Here is a 19,995-nt window from a genome sequence, read left to right as displayed (position 1 = left end):
CATATGCGGTAGCGGCAAGATATAACGCCCGCTATCCCGACGGAAATAGAGGAATACCGGATTACTCAGCTCATGGGTATCCAGCACCACCTAGACCTCCAGTTCCGCAACCAGCACCTCAACCACGTTTCTCTCCTCCTGAGCAGGAAGAGATACTCCAACGATTAGATCGTGTGGAAAGAGAGTTCGAGGAAGAGAAAAAGAGCCACCGAGGATTTCTCAAAGGCTTAGCAAACCTACTAAAGGGCACAAAGAAGAAACGTGACTATTAGCCCTTATGGTTATACTAATGTAATTTCTTACTTTAAAATAAGTCCCTGCGTGGACCTTTATCGTATTTTAGTCCCTACATGGACTTATCCGTTAATCCTTACCAGGACACATGTCGTGTACTAGTCCCTGTATGGACCTATCTTTTAGTTTACCTTTATAAGGGTACGTACTTGTTTTAAAGTCCCGTTTAGGGCAATATGTGATCGTATTTGAATCTATGGAATGTATGTTATGAGTTTTGTTTTTAATATATAAGAAATAAATCAAAACCATTCCTTTTAGATTGATCTGCCTAAATAAAGAATCTTAAGGGTGAAACCTAGCCTGGTGTCTTTTAAGATCCGGTCAAGATGGTAAGACTTAATTAAAGGATTCAGATTCCCCGTTAACCTCTGTAAGCATGTTAACAATCATGGCAGATGTGGTTCGTTAAAATCGCACGCGTCATTCTTATATAATAATCCTTTAAATGATTTTAAAACCCAACTAAATGATTTATTAATCATGGGTTAAATCATCAATAAAAATGATCATTTATTAAAACATCCATTAGCGATGAAGTGCCTACGGGCCAATCTGGTTAAAGCATCCATTAGAGATGTAGTGCCTACGGGCCAACCTTACTAAAACATCCATTAGCGATGTAGTGCCTACGGGCCAACCTTATTAAAACATCCATTAGTGGTGTAGTGCCTATGGGCCGTAATAATTGTCTTATAAAGACAAAAGACAGTGGTGGTCTATGACTCCCTGTCAGAAAGAGATGAAAGAACTACAGTTCAAATCTCTATGCCTTTGATTCTCTGAAATCTCGGCTAATATTATAAAACATCCTCGTGATTAGGCTTTGTGCCGCCAATATTATTGTTATAGCTAAAATAGGATATATTCAAATCCTAAAACTAAGTGAGTAATAAGTTAACCGGATATGGTCTCTGTTACCATGGTTAACAAATTGTCATAAAAGACACTTCCATAATAAACTTCTAAGTAAAATTTTGTTATCTTCTGTAACAGATACAAGTTACAATGGCGGATCCCAACGGAGAGAACAGCCATACAAACGAAGATGACTACGACAATGCGCAAGTGCATCTGACAGGCGCACAACTAAAGGCTCTGATTGACAACGCTGTTCAGGCAGCTCTTGATCGTCAATACACTGAGTCTCATAGCAGAACTGTATCAAAACCACTCTCCAAACCAAAGTCACAATCCAAACCACTCTCCAAACCCAAGAAGGATGACGATAATCACTCGTCAGCTGAGAATAGTATTCGTCGTGAACGAGAATACACTGATGCATCTGGTGCCAAGGGTTGCACCTACAAGTACTTCGTGTCGTGTACGCCCCGGGAATTTACAGGGGAGAAGGGTGCTGTTGATTGTATCAGCTGGCTGGATGAGATGGACACTATTGTGGACATCAGTGGGTGCGCGGAGAAGGATGTGGTGAAGTTTGTGTCCCAGTCATTTAAGGGCGAGGCCCTGGCATGGTGGAGGGCGTTGGTGCAAGCATCAGGTAAGTCTGCTCTATACAAGATGACATGGGAGGAATTTATTGCTCTCATTAAGGAAAACTACTGTCCTCAGCATGAGGTTGAGAAGATCGAGTCTGACTTTGTGTCACTGGTGATGACGAACCTGGACTGCCAGGCCTATTTAACGAGCTTCAATATGATGTCTCGCCTGGTTCCATACCTTGTGACACCAGAGTCTAGAAGAATCGCCCGTTTCATTGGGGGCTTAGAGCCTGCGATAAAAGCTAGCGTAAAGGCCTCTCGGCCGACGACCTTTAGGTCAGTAACTGACCTCTCCTTGTCTCTCACTTTAGATGCTGTCCGTCTGAGGACGCTAAGGAGCAAGGAGGCTGAAAAGAGGAAACGTGAGGACGATGCCTCACGGAGGCCTGGAAAGAAGCACCGTGGAAACGGTGATGGCAAGAGAGGGGCTGAAACAAAGAAAGATGGGCAAGCTGGAGAAAGGCCCAAGTGCAAAATCTGCCAGAAACCCCATTCTGGAAAATGTAGGTTTGGGTTGAATTCACAGTCTCAGCCAAAGACTTTTTCCTGTGGACTATGCAAGTCCAAGGACCATAAGACTGTGGATTGTAAGAAAATCAAGGACGCAACCTGCTACGGTTGCAATGAAAAGGGGCATATCAAGAGCAACTGCCCTAAGAATGCCAGGAAAGCGGAGGAAACCAAGAAGTCTAATGCTAGAGTCTTCCGCATGGATGCAAAGGAGGCTGTGCTGAACGACAATGTGCTTACAGGTACTTTTCTCGTAAATAATATATTTGCAAGAGTACTTTTCGATTCAGGCGCCGATAAATCCTTTGTAGACCAAAAATTTTGCAAACTATTGAATATGCCTATCAAGACCCTAGATGTGAAATACGAGGTAGAGTTAGCAGACGGCACGATAGAAACCGTCTCCACTGTTCTAGAGGGATGTGAAATGTCCATTAAGAACCACTCTTTTCCTCTATCTCTACTTCCCTTTAAACTAGCAGGTTTCGATATAGTTCTAGGCATGGACTGGTTATCCCGTAATCAGGCCCAAATCATTTGTGGCAAAAGGCACATAGTGCTAAAGACACCGAGTGGTGAATCGCTTACCATTCGAGGAGACACGCAGTATGGATTGCCCAAAGATGTATCTATGCTCAAGGCTTCTAGGTGCTTGAATAGAGGCTGTGTCATTTACATGGCTCAAGTAATAATTGAAGAGCCCAAGCCGAAGATAGAGGATCTTCCTGTCATTTCTGAATATCCCGAGGTTTTCCCCGAAGAACTACCTAGTTTACCACCAGATAGACAAGTGGAATTCAGAATAGATATCATTCCTGGAGCAGCACCTACTGCTAGAGCGCCTTACAGGCTAGCTCCGACGGAAATGAAGGAATTAAGGACCCAGTTGGATGAACTGTTGGCAAAAGGTTTTATCAGACCTAGTTCATCTCCCTGGGGAGCACCGGTCCTATTTGTAAAGAAGAAGGACGGATTGATGCGTTTGTGCATCGATTATCGTGAGCTAAACAAAGTTACCATAAAGAATAGATATCCTTTGCCAAGGATTGACGATCTGTTAGACCAGCTGCAAGGAGCGAGCTATTTTTCGAAGGTCGACTTAAGGTCGGGCTATCATCAGCTAAAGGTCAGAGATGAAGACGTGCATAAGACAGCATTTAGGACTCGCTACGATCATTACGAGTTCCTAGTGATGCCTTTTGGGCTCACAAATGCACCGGTTGCGTTCATGGATCTCATGAATCGCGTCTGCAAGCCGTACTTGGACAAATTTGTCATCGTCTTCATCGATGATATCCTTGTATATTCCAAAAGCCAAGCTGACCACGAGAAACACCTCCGTTGTATTCTCGAATTGCTACAGCGTGAGAAACTCTACGCCAAATTCTCTAAATGCGAATTTTGGCTACGAGAGGTTCAATTTTTGGGTCACGTTGTAATTGAGCGTGGTATCCAGGTGGATCCCGCTAAGGTAGAGGCAGTCATGAACTGGCAAGAGCCAAAGACGCCTACCGAAATTCGTAGTTTTCTGGGATTGGCAGGATACTACAGGAGATTTATTGAGAATTTTTCAAGGATTGCTGCGCCCTTGACTTCCTTAACCAAAAAGAAAGAAAAGTTCATTTGGGGCCCAAAGCAGCAAGAGTCCTTCGAAGTTCTGAAGCAGAAGCTAAGCAACGCACCTGTGTTGACATTACCTGAAGGTACAGATGAATTCGTAGTTTACTGCGATGCATCACACACAGGCATGGGGTGTGTGCTTATGCAGAAGGGCAAGGTGATTGCCTATGCTTCAAGACAACTAAAGGTGCACGAGAAGAATTACACCACCCATGATTTGGAGTTGGGTGCCGTTGTATTTGCACTGAAATTGTGGAGGCATTACCTATATGGTATTAAATTTGTGATTTATTCTGATCACAAAAGCCTCCAACACCTGTTTAACCAGAAGGAGTTGAATATGAGGCAACGCCGATGGATGGAAACCCTGAATGACTATGATTGTGAGATCAGGTACCATCCCGGTAAAGCGAATGTAGTCGCTGATGCCCTGAGCAGAAAATAGAGGGTAAAGCCTATTCGAATCAATGCCAAGAGCATCGAAGTCAAGAACAATTTGATTGAAAGGATATTAGCTGCGCAGCGAGAGGCTGTGTTAGAGGCTAATTACCCTAAACAAAAGTTAGGAGTAACTGAAGAGCAGTTGACTCTTAGCAAGGATGGAATTCTTAGATTGAACGGACGAATATGGGTTCCGATTTATGGAGGACTACGAGATGTTATCCTCCAGGAAGCTCATAATTCCAAATATTCAGTCCATCCTGGAGCTAACAAAATGTATCAAGACTTAAAGGCAAACTATTGGTGGATAGGCTTGAAAAAGTCTGTAGCCGCCCATGTAGCAAAGTGCTTGACTTGTGCTCAAGTCAAAGCCGAGCACCAAAAGCCGTCCGGCTTGCTACGACAGCCTGAACTTCCCGAGTGGAAGTGGGAATGTGTAACTATGGATTTTATTACCAAGTTACCGAAAACCAGGAAAGGAAACGATACAATATGGGTCATAGTCGATAGGCTGACTAAATCAGCTCATTTCTTACCCATCAAGGAGACGTATAGCTCCAATATGTTAGCCCAACTTTATGTTTATAAGATTGTAGCCTTACACGGCATACCTGTGTCTATTATCTCCGACAGGGATACTAGATACACGTCTCATTTCGGGAAAAGTTTCCAGCAATCTTTGGGCACGCGTTTGAACTTCAGTACGGCTTACCATCCACAGACGGACGGCCAGAGTGAGCGTACTATCCAAACGTTAGAAGACATGCTTCGTGCATGTGCGATCGATTTAGGTGGTAACTGGGATAAGAACCTACCCCTAATCGAATTCTCCTACAATAACAGCTACCATACCAGCATAAAGGCTGCGCCTTTCGAGGCATTATACGGTAGGAAATGTAGATCGCCTGTTTGTTGGGCGGAAGTGGGAGAGGTCCAATTATCAGGACCAGAGATAGTTTTCCAGACGACGGACAAGATTGTCCAGATTCGGGAACGTCTCAAGGCTGCCCGAGATAGGCAGAAAAGCTACGCTGATCTGAAACGAAAGGATTTTCACTTCGAAGTAGGTGAAAAAGTGTTGCTTAAGGTGTCACCCTGGAAGGGGGTGATGCGTTTCGGCAAGAAGGGCAAACTGAGTCCGAGATACATAGGACCTTTTGAGGTCATTGAACGGGTCGGGTCAGTTGCCTATAAGTTGAACTTGCCAGAAGAGCTCAATGGAATTCACAATGTGTTCCACATCTGCAATCTCAAGAAGTGCTTCGCTGATGAATCATTGGTGATCCCACACACAGATGTGCATATAGATGAGAGCTTAAAGTTTGTAGAAAAGCCTTTGTCGATTGAAGATCGACAGGTGAAAAAGCTTCGAAGAAAGCACGTACCGATTGTAAAGGTCAAATGGGATGCTCGTAGAGGTCCCGAATACACGTGGGAAGTCGAAGCCACAATGAAAGAAAAGTACCCCTATTTGTTTGAGTAAATCTCGGGTCGAGATTTATTTTAAGGGGGTGAGGATGTAACACCTCGAAATTTTTTTTGTCCAATGATGTGTTAACACGTGTCATTTGATTACACGTGGCATTGATATTAAATAAAGGACTAATATTGACAAACCTTGAATGTATGTAAGTTCGAGGGTTATAATTGTCAAACAAGGGTAAATATACTGTATAGTAACCCTAAATGGTGCTTGTACCTTCAAACGAATAAATCATGGATCGTACGGAAGCGAAACGCGGAAGAAAGTGAGAGATTACAAGCTACAGGGATTAACTGTGTCAACATGTTTAATTATACCTCTGAGTGACCCTTTAACGCTCCCGAGGCTTTGTAATAGTATTATACGCTCACTAGAATATACTGTATAGAAGTTCCGTTTTAAAACGAGAAAGTTATGATCAGATTCGTATAAGAAGGGTTAAAAGCGTCATCAACGAAAGTTAAGGCTTTCAGAATAATTAATAAACTAACCGGGGACTTAACTAAGCGGGTAAATAACACGAGGCCCTTAGTTGTAAATAATCGAGGGCCAAATCGCAAAGTTACCCCTTCAAACCCGAAAGGTCAGGTTAATAATTACGAAAGATTTCGTTATTAATTACCAGATTTTGATCATCATTGCAAAAGATTTAAAGTTTCAGAAAATCAAGCCTCTCGCGACCCGCGTTAAGTTATGGGCTAAGTTGAGGCGGGCCGCGAGCCACCTCTTAAACGCGCCTGATGTTTAAATCTCAGGCGGCCCGCATACAAAATGCATGGATCCTCCATGCGGGCCGCATGGGACGCCCAGATGCAGAAACTTTGGCTTTTCATGCCTTTTGAGCTTGTGAACGATCAAACCATCAATAAATGAGGCATGGGCGCCCCCTACTCGACCCATAGCACTAGGGACACTTGCCCATCATCCATGACCAGATGTAGACCAATGTGTAATGATCTCATGGCATTTTGAACACTATAAATAGGCACATTGTGTTCATAACTATCACACAACTCAAAACACACTTCTCTGGTCATTCTAAAGGCTCTCAAGCATTCTTCTTTGCTCTTTAAGCAAGTCTCAACTTCTGTAAGTCCATTAGATCCTTTTTAGTTTGATTTATACTTAGTAAATAGCTAAAAACCAAACCTTCGTGAATACGGTTTGACTTCAAAATAAATTCGTAATGGCTCAGGCTTATGACGGATCAAAAGTAGTTATGAGTTGGTAATTATGTGGGTAATAACCATCTAAAAGGGTTCCTTCTGATCACCACTCTAACTAGCTCAAATGTCGAGTCAAACGAATGCTTAAAAAGTCAACAGAAAGCTATTTTTGCGATTCTTGCATAATCTGTAATGTAAATAATATGCAACCTATTTAGACACTCATAAAACATGATATTAAGTATATAAACTTGTTTGCGCTCGTTTGAATCGACCATTTGCTATATTAACCCGGTTCGGAGCCGAATGTCGCAAAAGTTTGACTTTTTTTTACTTCAGTTCTGACCCGTTTTAGTAAGGTATAGATATGCCTTAAGACTCTCTTAGGACCAGGTTACATGATGGTATAACCCTCTGTGACCGGTTCATGAATTGTCCGAGTCTTTTACGCATTTCCGTTAGTCGCCTAAAAGTTGACCGTAACGCCTTTTTAAATTAAAACGAGTATTTCGGACACGTGAACGGACCATAACCTTGCTTACTAAATTATAAGCATGTCCTTAAAATTTCACGTCAATCCGAGGTCTAGAATAAGAGTTATGCTAAATGGCGCATTTATAAGAAACTTTTGTAATAAACGGCGCAATTAGCATGACGCCTATCTAAACCGAGATTTAGTCACCAAAACTTTTACCCACTGTTATAAAATAATATTTTTGGAATTTTAAAGATTTTTAATAATTTTTACCTTGCTCATAACCTGCGGTTATGGCTACGGTTCGGTAAATACCGAATATGCCCTTTTCGGCCAAAACTTGAGTTCTACAAGGTCTTTTGACCCGATTCCAGTTGCTAATGATTTTAAATAATAAATAAAGTATTTTAGACTTTACAAACTGTTCGGGAAACTCATATTTCCTGTAGAACTCGAAAAGCTCCTTAAAAGTCTTTAAAATGACTGAAAAACCTCTACGGGGCGATATATTAGCTAAAACTCGTTACGGGCATGACGGAAGGTATCCTACTGATACCACAACCTCTTTAAGGCATATTGACTTAGGAAATAAGCGTAGGACTCTCATGGTTAACCGTTTCGCCTATTGCGTGCGCGGTTCGGCTTATGAAACTAGTTTTCATAAATTAGCCGATACGGGTCAAATTATATTGTTTGGACCCCAAAATCCAGAGTGTGAACCTTAAACCTATATAAAAACAAGTCTCTGAACTTGTTGGGTCATAATCACACTCCGTTCTCGGTTTTCTCCTTTTCGCGCGATTAAACCGTATTCACATTTCGGAACCAACCGGTCTAGGCTACGGCCAATATAAAGACTCGTTAGGATTCTAATAGGTTAATTAAAACCTTCGTTCCAGAATAGGAGCCCCAGTAAAAGCTACCTGTGACGTAATCTATTAAAGGAATATACTTGCAAAGGTAAATACTTTTAACTTATTTTCCCTATACGGGCTTGGGATACGGTATAATATTTACCGCTTGATTGAGCATCATATCTTCCATTGCTTAGGTGGTTAATTGAATAATGTGATCGGCTCATTTAAACAGTTTTGTTTCTTAAAAGCCTTTGGGGGTTTAATGACCGTTGTCCCGGATATACTTGGCATCATTTTAGGAAATGGCCACGACCTCGACATCCCGGTGTAGGCGTACACCCGGTATATTATGTCGACATTATTATTTAAAAGACTTAGCCGTTGGTTTTTATACTACGGTTTTACGCAATGTGGTGTGTCTATTAATCTTTAACCCGGACAGGATCCGGGCTACCGAACGCATAAAAGGACATGTAATTCGTTCACAAGATTTTAATAATTTTCCCAAGTTATAAAAGAATTTGTGCCTTGTGCATTCAAATCAATTTTAATAAACATTTCAAATGTGTCAGTTGAACGTATTTACCAGTGTAAACTGACGTATTTTTCCCCAAAAGATTAAGTGCAGGTACTATACGAAATTGGCTGGTAATAGCTTCCTAAGCATCACGAATAGTCTCGCAAACTCGATGCCGTATCTGACTGAACAATATTTTATTATTATTTTGATCCGCTGTGGATACATTCGACTTCTGTAATACATTTGATATTACAACCAGAGGTTGGAGTATATATTTATCTTTAAGCTTCCGCTGTGCATTTATATAATTGTGTGGTTTGACTATATTGTTGCCAACTACGTCACGGTAATCCCCCACCGGGCCCACCGGTGATACACGTGGAAATCGGGGTGTGACAGTTCAAAGCACAGACTATCAGAATTCTGGTTTTCTCGATTTGCTGTAAAAGCATAATTGGATGAGTGAGAATCTAAGTTAAATTCTCCACCAGCAGTTATGTCAATGTAATGATCATAACACAGATCCTTACTACTACCTGATTCTTCCTGACCCAAAAGAGTTGTGTTACCAAATGAATAATCATCTGTAACCTTCCCAGTCTCTTGCAACTTCTTTTTCTGGTTCAACTCCCTTTCATAGGTCAGGAGTCTACCATGAAGTTGGGTCAGGGTCAGATCTTTGAACCCAACTGAATTCCTGGTTACAAAAGCAATTGTGTCCCATTTATCAGGAAGTGGCCTAAGAAACCTGCTATTTTCGGTTGCTTTAGCAAATTCAACCTTAACAAGTTTTAGTTCACTTATGAGACAGCTGGAATGTTCTAATTGTTGTGTTAGTGATTCACCCTTAGTGTGACAAAAGGTTTCATACTGTTGGTTTAAAATTTCCCAGTTATTTTCAATTACTTCTTCAGTCCCCCCCCCCAAACTGTTCCTTAAGTGCATCCCACAATTCCTTAGCACTGTTACAGTGTAACAGCCCAGCATAGATTTCATTTGGTAGTGCAGATGCAACGATGCTAAATGCCTTGGCATCTAGTTCAATTTTCTGAAAATCCTGTTCAGTATAGTTCTCTATTTTCTTAGGAACCATGGCCTTTAGATCCTCAGCACTCGGCACCATTGGAACATGTGGTCCAAAGACAACCGACCTCCAACATCCGGTATTCTGTTGAGCTAGGATGTGACCCATCCTTATCTCCCAGATGTTGTATTCAGATCTGACCAACATAGGTGGTTTGAAGAGTGAACCAACACTATTATTGTTATCTTGTGATTGTGACGTCATTCTGGTTGTTTTTCAGGCACTGAATAATCAACTTCGTACGTGATTATACCTTACTCTGTTTTACAACTAACAACGAACAATTAAAAGTATCAACGATTTTGAGCTGAACTTTTACGTCAAAATGATTATTAGATCAAGTTTGACTGTCCTAGCCCTTATACCAAATGTTAGGATCTGAGTTTCTTATGATTGTGCTCGTTTGATAATAATGAAGATGAAATAGAATTAACTGCAGCAGAATTTAAATGGAACAAACTTCAACACACAATCAATGAGAGAATTGTTTTGCAAACATGTTTAACATGAAATTGAATGATTATATTATATACCCTTATACAATTACCAACTTGAGTTATGTCATTTTAGTTAAAAGACATGTCTTTCTAAAATAAAAGGGTTACAATTACAAACTTGAGTTATGTCCTTTTAGTTAGAAGACATGTCTTTCTAAAATAAAAGGGTGCGATTTTAATTTGACCTATATAAAGTGCCCATCTCTTCCAAAACGTTTTTCGTTGAAACGAATGGGAGCGTTGGTTTAAAACCTTAATCACAAAGGAATGAAACTCACCGATTTTAATGTTTATTTATTATATAAAACTGTTATACAAAAACCAACCAAACTTCCCCTAACATGCCTTTTCCTTAGTGAAGCCTAACAAATTGAAGCGACACATTCCTTTTCATTTGTGAATAGACGTGTATTTAATCAAATATCCTCACATGCCTTTTCCTTTGTGAAGCATGACAAAATGAAGCAACATATTCCTTTTCCTTTGTGGATTGACGTGTACTTAACACGATCAAATTCAAAAACCAACCAACTTCTCCCCAGTTTGTATTTTTCCGCTAATGTCTTCTTATATCCAAACAATAGACTTTTTATGCAACTATTTGCAAAACAACGTTTCCATCAACGGTTATTGCGTTTCAGGTCAAGGTTGGGCAAGATGTCGTATATTCATATTCATATCCATCATAATTTACAACAACAATCCAAAGAAATCTTCTCTTATATTCTTATCTGTCCCTGTTTTTGCTTCATATATTCTAAGGTATATGTAGTCCTTTTCTCTTTATTTTGTTCTTCATCATATGTGTTTTTGTTTTATTTTTGTGTAATTTGATCTTATTTAGATGTGAAATTGTGTGATTGAATCTGTAATCATATGATGACCATAATAACGAAGAGGTCGCGGTTACAAATTGCCGCATACGAACAGACTGCGGTACGACTTTCCAGAGACGAAGAGGCTACGGTTACGGATCCCGGAATTATTCTTGATTACATGTGTTTTTGTTTAATTTTTGTGCATGCATTTTGATCTATTTTGGTTTAGAATTTTAGATGGGCGGAAAACTAAGAACCGATTTACTAATATCATAGTAGGCATGTGTCCCATGCTGTTACAAATATCATAACTGTTCGACATATGTCTCTTGCTGTTGGACATTACCGATGATCAAAGTGACAAATCCGTTGGCGCAAACGTAAAGCAAACTTCCTATCGAATCCACCGAAATCAAACAATTCCCCGGTCGTAACGACATTGTCTAACCTTTGGCAAAATTAAATGCCACCCTCCGCATTGCCACTCTCATCAGCGACGAGAAATCGTAACACGTATCACATAATGAAACCCGTTTTAGTGAACGCGTCGCGTAACGAGTTGTAGAATTGACTTTGCAACCGAGTCACAGCGGTGCCGGAATCGACGATTGCTCCGCCTTTACCAGAATTGTTGACGGCGAAGGTTGACCAAAGGATGGATGATGGCCCTAGGCCGACGGATATTCCGGTCAGACCGATGTTTAAATATGTTTTGACCCTTCGGTTTTAGAGTAACGAAGTTGTGACGGAATTTGACGGTGGTGCGGAGTTGAAACGCCAGGGAAAAGTTATATTAAGCATACCATGCTTGATTAATCTCATGTTTCACATTGTCTTTTGAAACCAATGATGTGTATAAAAAATCAAAGTTCATATTTAAAGGTTTGGTTTATTTCAATATACAATTCTATTGTTCTACCATGTGAAATGTGTCAATATGCAGTTTTGTTGTCCAGCAAGTTGTGTAACAGAAAATTAAACCACTACAAACATCCAAAAGTTGCATGAAGACATTTAAAATTTTGTATACAAGATTTGCAGAAAACGAACTAGAAAAGGGAAAGAGATATAATATAAGTTTGGGAAATATTGTTGTTATCATGGAGCATCTGTGTGGCTTCAATGCTTTTAACCATCCCGCGGCAACGCGCGGGGTAGTATTAACTCGTTTATTACAATCTTCAACTACAATGCATGCACAATTTCCCCCTAAGCCTGAGCTCACATTGAATTGTTCGTATATAATGACTTGGTGACGAAGAGAGCTGATAGAACAGTAAGGGTACTGTTCTATTTATAGTACCGAACAAACCACTGAGCATCTTTTGGCTGACGTCACCATGAAAGTGACATGTAACCTCCTAACAAACTCTAATCACTGACTATTACAACTACTGCTTTACTAACTACTGATTACAATGAATAAACAAAATACAAAGTTAACTACTACTTCTCATTCCCTTGTTATAGCTCCAGCAGTGCTTTATGTCTTCAGTAGTACTTGATCCATATCAGTAGATTGAGCATCACTGCTTTGTCATCAACTGTTTTTAGAGATCAGCAGTTGTTGTAGATCAGCAGTTGTTGTAGAAGGGCCGTACTTAGAGGACATCAGATGTTAGCCCACATTCAAGGGGAAAGAGCTATTGCAAACAACTGCTTATTGTGAATCCACTGATCTGATCCGGTTTTGGCTTTATCAACTCTTCCTTTGTAGGGTTCAAACCCAACAATGTAGGCCCCTCTCCAAGAAGACAAAAAAAGAAAGATAAAGAACCCGTAACGTCGAGCGAAAGGTCGAATATATTGTCTGACAAGCTCCAAGAATACAAATTTATGAAACAAGAATTGGTGGACATTAAAAAAGAAACGAGAGGAAAAATTTATATATTTCGCGGCGCCATGCTTGTTGTTTGTTTTCCCTCCACTCACACAGACACATATATATACATATATATGTATAGTTTAAGGGTTTATTAATTAATTGGGTAATGATGAGGTAGTGGCGTTGTGACTACGGGCTTAAATGCATAAGGCCCCATAACGCCCACACGCTGACGTGACGCGCCACGTGTCGCATAACGTCCACAAAGGGGCGTTATGACTACGGATGGCCTAACAAAGGGTGATGTATAATTGTTGGCCTTTTAGAAGTGAAATGGGATATGTAAATTCTGAAGAAATACGATTATTTATATAGAAAAAGAGAATTCCGTGAAAAAAGTGCCTGTGGAAAATTATGAAGAACATTAAAGGGAAGGATGATAATGGTGCGTGGAATTAAATGAATATGCTGGAGTAAAATTTCATGTCAAGGAATATAAGTCGTTGGTGCGCCAATCTTGTCCTGCAATCTGTAATCGTGATCGTTGGTTTTTGTGGAAGATTCACCGTGATTGAGATGATTCAGTCCTTGTTTCACTGTTCTGGCGGCCTATGTCTTTGGTGCACGAAGTCAAAAATATTATTATGAATTATTTCATGGGAAAATTCCCAAAATGTCACTTGATCAATCCAACTTATTAAAATGTCACCTTCCTGCGTCTATGGGCGGACTCATCCAATATCAAAAGCGTCCGTCTATAAAGTTGAAGAGTCTATGAATGAGGACGTTACATGTGTCCAACAAAGGTGAAGCGTCGACGGCGGACGCTTCCGAATAGTCCACCGACGCTTCCGAATAGTCCACCGACGCTTCCGAATAGTCCACTGACGCTTCCGAATAGTCCGCCGCCGACACATCACCTTTGTTGGACACATGTAACCTCCTAATTGATGGACTCTTCAACTTTATAAACGGACGCTTCCCATATCGGATGAGTCCGCCCATGGACGCAGGAAGATGACATTTTGGTAATTGGGGTTGGTCAAGTAACATTTTAGTAATTTTCCCTTATTTCATTTTGCTTAAGTGGTCTACGGTGCACGAAGTACAAATTATTATAATTATTTCATTTCGCTTAAGTGGAAAATATAATTAGTTTTTTTTAATTCATTAATTCTATGTCGTGAGTGTGACTTAAACCCAAAATCTCCATCTTTCCAAATCAAGTATTTTAAAGGCTTTGCTTTTACCATTAGACACCTACCCCACCCCAAAAATATAATTAGTTAAGGATATAAATATAGCAAAATTATGTACTACTTAAATAACAAACTACTAAAATTTTCACGCAACATGCCGAGAATCTAGTATATACCATAGTTGTTAAAAGTCATCGCCTCTTGCGCCTAGGCCCATTTTTCAGGCGAGGCGATGTAGTTGTGCTTTAAGTCGAGGAAATTGCGCTTTAATTCTCTAGGTGATGGTTCAGGCAAAGATTCCGGCGAGATTCCTAGATTCCGGAGAGTTTCCGGCCAAATTCTCTAAATTCCGACAAGATTCTAGCCAAATTTCTACTTTTATCCAAGGAAAACTACTTTTCTACACTAATACACTAACATTTTTGGAACTTTTGGTTCTAAATAGATGATATATTGTTTTATATAATAGATTTTATTTTATTTTATTTGAAGAATAGTATTCTTTTTCTAATACATAATATATTTTTACTTTTTTTCATTATGCGCTTAATTTTCCTCAGGCCCTCACTTTTTTTTCGTTTTACGCCTAGGCCCCAGGCGAGACCTATGAGCCTTAACTGTGCTTAGCACCTTTAATAACTATGGTATATACATAAAATATAAAATAATGTTTACAATGCTATATGATCTAATCAAATAAACTTATAAAAGTAATAAACATAAATTTGTGGTTACACCATTACATTGCAGTAGGGTACTGGTATCAAAACAAACTCGTATCGAAACCACAACCATAATAGTGACTAGGCAGTTCAGTTCGTTTCGGCAAAAAGCTGTGTGTATTATAAAATAATAAAAATTTGTTTATAACGATTTAGTTACACAAAAGTTGTCTCGTGTAACCAAATAATTTTAGTCGTAATATGTTCAGAATGATATCACACGTGATTTACATCGATTGAAAAATGTTAATGCATTTTGGGTGATAAGTGCATGCCTTCCAATTGTTAGGGTCTTTATTGTTCATGTCTTGAAACTTAGTCCAAGGTTTATCCTTGGACAATTTGTCCAAGTTTTTGTCTAGACTTTTGTCAGGGGTTTGTGTTTAGGAAAAAGTCAGGGTTTTTGTGTAGTTTGTTTTGTCCGGACTCCAGTGTGTCATGGAGTCCGTGCTTTGTCTTGTATGGGCTTTGGGCCCTTGTCTCCAGACAATGTGTTGTCCGGAGTTTGTCTTGTATATACCTTTATGTGGAATAGACAAAACGGCGAATTTTTGTGAAATTCTGTGCACCTTTCTGACCCTAATTATTGTGTGTGTTTTGTCTGGCGGCTATGTGTGTGACGTCATTCATCTTCCTCATCAATAATACTCCGTGTATTCTTGATTTCTCTCACAGATCTTTGCATTCTAGTGTTTTATCTACAGTGGTTGATCATCAGGTGGATTCCACACACCTGTTGGTTGCATTAGCAGAGTGAGATCTTGGATTAGGAGGCCTTACAAGTGGTATCAGAGCAGTGTGCTCATACTACTGTAGGTGTTTCTTAGTTTGATGGTTTTTGTGAGAAAGTTCAAACTTTGATAGGGTTTAGTGAGTGTTTATTGAGTTTTTTTGTGATTTATTCTTGATTCTTCATTCATTTCTAGTGATTTGGTGATGGATTTTGAGTAGTTTAGTGATTTTTAGTGTCGATCTTCATCTGGGTCTTTTACAAAGTCTTCATAGCATTCATACTGTGTTTTGGAGCTTTTTGAAAGATTCCTTGTTTGATCTTCAAAAATCTTGTCCGTGTTTTAATTTTGTGTTTGTGTTTCCGGGGTGTTGGCGATCTAGTGTGAAGTCACACTAGGGAGATAATCCGGAAGCTGGTTCTAAGATTGTCCGAGTTTCAAACTTGGTCCATATTTTCCTTTTTTGGTATAATTGGTCCAAGTTTACCTCTATATCTTTAGTCCGAGTTTCTTATAAAGGTTTCCAAGGTTTAAGTTCCAAGGTTTAAGTTCCAACGTTTGAGTCCAAGGTTTAAGTTCCAAGGATTAAGTCCAAGGTTTAAATTCCAAGGTTTAAGTCCAAGGTTTAAGTTCCAAGGTTTGAGTCCAAGGTTTAAGTTCCAAGGTTTAAGTCCAAGGTTTTAGTTCCATGGTTTGAGTCCAAGGTTTAAGTTCCAAGGTTTAAGTCCAAGGTTTATGTTCCAAGGTTTAAGTCCAAGGTTTAAATTCCAAGGTTTAAGTCCAAGGTTTAAGTCCAAGTTTTACCTATACTTTATTTAGTCCGAGTTTTATATCTTCAGTACCTTGTCCAAGTTTAGTATTTGTTTTTAATAGGCCCCAGTTTAAAGTTCTTAGTCCCAGTTTTGTTTTTTTCTTTAAAGAGAGTCTGAGCTTGATTCCTAACAGTGTAGTGTCCGAGTTTTTTGTTTGTGTTCCATTTCAGGTGGTGATCCGGGTTCAACACTCTGATAATTTCTCAGACATTGCACTCCGTGTTTTTCTCTCCGGGTTTTGGACTTATAAAATTCTCCCAGTGACTGTTTTTGCTTGGAAACCTACTGTTAACTTTCTGTTTAAACTCACTGTTTCTTTCACAAGTATTTCAAAATGGCAAACAACAATCTGACTGCAATGGTGTGAAACCTCAAGCACAATGCTGAGGTAGGGAGTAACGACAAACCTCCTTTGTTGATAAACGAGCTTGATTTTCCTGAGTGGAAGGAGCGTTTTGAAAGGTATGTAAGAGCGAAAGACATTAAGATCTGGTTGTGCATCGTTAAAGGATGTAGAGCTACTCCAGTAAGAACGTTAACGATTGATACTAACTTGGCACTCACCGACTACCAAAGAAAGTTTTATGATTGTGAAGAGAAAGCTATGTCAGTGATTACAATGGCTATGACGCAATCTAAACTTCATACTTTTCGTAAGAGAAGTAACTCGAAGGAGTTGTCGGATAGCATGATCGAGCGCTATGAGGGAAATGCAATGTATAAGAAACGACGTCTCGAACGATTAAAGACTCAATTCGTTGTGTTTAAAGCTTTAAGGAATGAATCATTCGATGACAAGGTGAACCAAATTTATCATTTGTTGAGCGAACTTGATCGTAGTCAAGAGGGTATCTACACTGAATTCGAGAAAGTTGAGAAGTTTCTAAATTGCCTTCCCAGAGAATGGAATACGTACACCGCATTGATTAGAGAAGGTGTTCTCTACGAGGAGCTCTCATTGGAAGAAGCTGTACAAAAACTAAAGGGGTATGCTTGGAATATGGAAGATCAAACATCAGATGTTAGCCCACATTCAAGAGGAAAGAACTGTTGCAAACAACTACTTATTGTGAATCCACTGATCTGATACAGGTTTGGCTTTATCAATTGTTCCTTTGTAGGGTTCAATCCCAACAATGTAGGTCCCTCTCCAAGAAGACAAAAAAGAAAGATAAAGGACCCGTAACGTCGAGCGAAAGGTCGAATATATTGTCTGACAAGCTCCAAGAATACAAATTTATGAAATAAGAATTGGTGGACATTAAAAAAGAAACGAGAGGAAAAAATTATGGAGTTGCCGAATGAACATCGAGAGACGTTGAGATCGATTAGGTTTGGTAAGGATCTGGAGACGTTTAATAGGTCGAACGACAATGTTCCACAGGAGATGTTGGAAATCACACTAGCACGAAACCGGAGATCGCCAAAAAATATAATTGGCGATGTAGTTTCTAAATATTTTATGTTTTTATTTTTTTAGTAGATTTAATTTAATGTAATGTTTTTTTTTTGTTTTTTTAGTTAATGTAATTTTAGTTAGTTTTATTTAATGCAATGTTTTTTAAGTAATTTTAGTTAGTTTTTTAATTTATTAATTAGTTAATAGTTTATGAAAAAAGAAAAAGAAAATAGTTTCCTCCCATCTCATGAGGGGTGCACCCCTTTTGTTTTTGGATAAGAGTAAGTTAGATAGGGAAAATAATATGATAACATATGATTGGGTGGGTGAAAATTTACCCCAACTCGTGAGGGGTGCACCCATTTCACTCTAACAAATGGTGATGTATAATTGTTGGCCTTTTAGAAGTGAAATGGGATATGCAAATTCTGAAGAAATACGATTATTTATATAGAAAAAGAGAATTCGGTGAAAAAAGTGCCTGTGGAAAATTATGAAGAGCATTAAAGGGAAGGATGATAATGGTGCGTGGAATTAAATGAATATGCTGGAGTAAAATTTCATGTCAAGGAATATAAGTCGTTGGTGCGCCAATCTTGTTCTGCAATTGTAATCGTGACCGTTGGTTTTTGTGGAAGATTCACCGTGATTGTGATTGAGACGATTCAGTCCTTGTTTCACTATTCTGGCGGCCTATGTCTTTGGTGCACGAAGTCAAAAATATTATTATGAATTATTTCATGGGAAAATTCCCAAAATGTCACTTGATCAATCCAACTTATCAAAATGTCACCTTCTTGCGTCTATGGGCGGACTCATCCAATATGGAAAGCGTCCGTCTATAAAGTTGAAGAGTCTATGAACGAGGACGTTACATGTGTCCAACAAAGGTGAAGCGTCGACGGCGGACGCTTCCGAATAGTCCACCGACGCTTCCAAATAGTCCGCTGCCGACACATCACCTTTGTTGGACACATGTAACCTCCTAATTGATGGACTCTTCAACTTTATAAACGCACGCTTCCCATATCGGATGAGTCCGCCCATGGACGCAGGAAGAAGACATTTTGGTAATTGGGGTTGGTCAAGTAACATTTTAGTAATTTTCCCTTATTTCATTTTGCTTAAGTGGTCTACGGTGCACGAAGTACAAATTATTATGATTATTTCATTTCGCTTAAGTGGAAAATATAATTAGTTTTTTTTAATTCATTAATTCTATGTCGTGAGTGTGTAACTTAAACCCAAAATCTCCATCTTTCCAAATCAAGTATTTTAAAGGCTTTGCTTTTACCATTAGACACCTACCCCACCCCAAAAATATAATTAGTTAAGGATATAAATATTAGCAAAATTGTGTACTACTTAAATATAGGCAAATCTGAGGTGGATGAAGGCTGATTTTAGTCATTTAGGGTTTCGTTTTTGAATTTGATGCGAAACGCCTCAATTTTATTTAGGAATTAGGAATTGTAATCTAGAAACCCTAATTTGTTAATAATATAAAATATGTAACGTAATGTTGCATTTGAAGGTTTAGTTCGTGTTTGGGTGAACTGATAGATTAATGATTGTTTTGGAGTTGTTTTTTTTTTTTTTTTTTTTTTTTTTTTTTTTTTTTTTTTTTTTTTTTGTTATTACAGGTTCAGTTGATTAGGATTGATATTAGATTGCCTGAATATGGCTGGACAACTCAAAAGGTTTTCCACCTTATGAATTTCATTGTAAATGGAGGTATGATTGAAAGAGTTTATCAAACTATTGTCTTTACAGGTTATCAACTTTGTTGTGTGATAAGTGTTTCACTGTTATCTCTGTAGTGCGTGCGGTTGTTTTTGGATTTCATATGCAAGTGTTCCATTTGCATCCCAAGGTGAGCATCCTGAAAGTGCATCAACAAAAAGGTGTTTCGAAGCACAAATCTGAGATCCCAAATAATAACATGTTATTCATAAATTTTTGTTGTTAGGTTTTCATTTGGGCGCTTCTAGAAGTTCCGGGGTTACTTTTCTTTTCAACGTATACTCAGGCAAGTGTGTT

The 19,995-nt window shown here is 39.1% G+C and overlaps 1 long non-coding RNA gene across 1 annotated transcript; it reads left to right on the top strand.

Annotated features, from left to right (window-relative positions):
- The first annotated feature begins 19,558 nt into the window (after nt 1-19,558).
- LOC110877193 lies at nt 19,559-19,989 on the top strand. Its single transcript, XR_002556816.2, has 3 exons — nt 19,559-19,689; nt 19,776-19,828; nt 19,925-19,989. It is a non-coding gene; the product is annotated as an uncharacterized LOC110877193 (long non-coding RNA).
- Nucleotides 19,990-19,995: the final 6 nt, after the last annotated feature.

Source organism: Helianthus annuus, chromosome 9 (genome assembly GCF_002127325.2).
Source record: "Helianthus annuus cultivar XRQ/B chromosome 9, HanXRQr2.0-SUNRISE, whole genome shotgun sequence".
In the NCBI taxonomy this organism is placed as follows: domain Eukaryota; kingdom Viridiplantae; phylum Streptophyta; class Magnoliopsida; order Asterales; family Asteraceae; genus Helianthus; species Helianthus annuus.
Note: the sequence above shows the minus strand (reverse complement) of the source record. Positions and strands in the feature narration are given on the sequence as shown.